We start from the raw sequence: 679 nt of genomic DNA on the forward strand, positions 1-679 counted from the left end.
AAATCCTAGTCTTTCATACTGTACACTGATTTGAGATTGTTTATGCGATGCTGTACTGTATGGATATTCCATACAATATATAACTATAGCTAATACCTCTCCCAGATACAGAAAATGAATTGAAGTAAATGAATGACTAGTTACCATATGTGGCTCTTTTAGGGATGTAGTCTGCCTTTTTTCTTAACTTTGAGTTCCATCTGGAAATTAAGCATATAAGTTGGCTGAATTTCTTTCTACGTGTGCAAATTGCATTTGCATTGTTATGCAAATTATTAGTGTTGTAATTCCAGTGTCATAATGAAAAGGTTGATAAGTAGTCAGTTTAAGAAAATTAGTTGTTTCAAAATGCAAGACCTATAGGCATATTTGCATTTTTGTAGTTGTAGATATATTCAGATAAGTAAGGAGAGATGAAGACAAGTTTGAAATGCTTCATGGTAGAATGCTCTCATGACTACCTCTTAATAGTAAGGTTCCTAGAATAAATATTTATTTGTACATATTAATCTAAACTTTTTACGTAGAGAAAGTCTATGTCACCTGCATTTAGTGGATTTCAGATAATTAAGTTTCATTTTTTTAAGGATTTTAATTTCATGTGCATAAAATGTGTATTAGAGCTATGAGGGTAATTTTCTCCCTTAGGCATCTATGTGATTAGTGGTTTAATGTTGCA

Source organism: Penaeus monodon, chromosome 32 (assembly GCF_015228065.2).
Source record: "Penaeus monodon isolate SGIC_2016 chromosome 32, NSTDA_Pmon_1, whole genome shotgun sequence".
NCBI classification, from domain to species: domain Eukaryota; kingdom Metazoa; phylum Arthropoda; class Malacostraca; order Decapoda; family Penaeidae; genus Penaeus; species Penaeus monodon.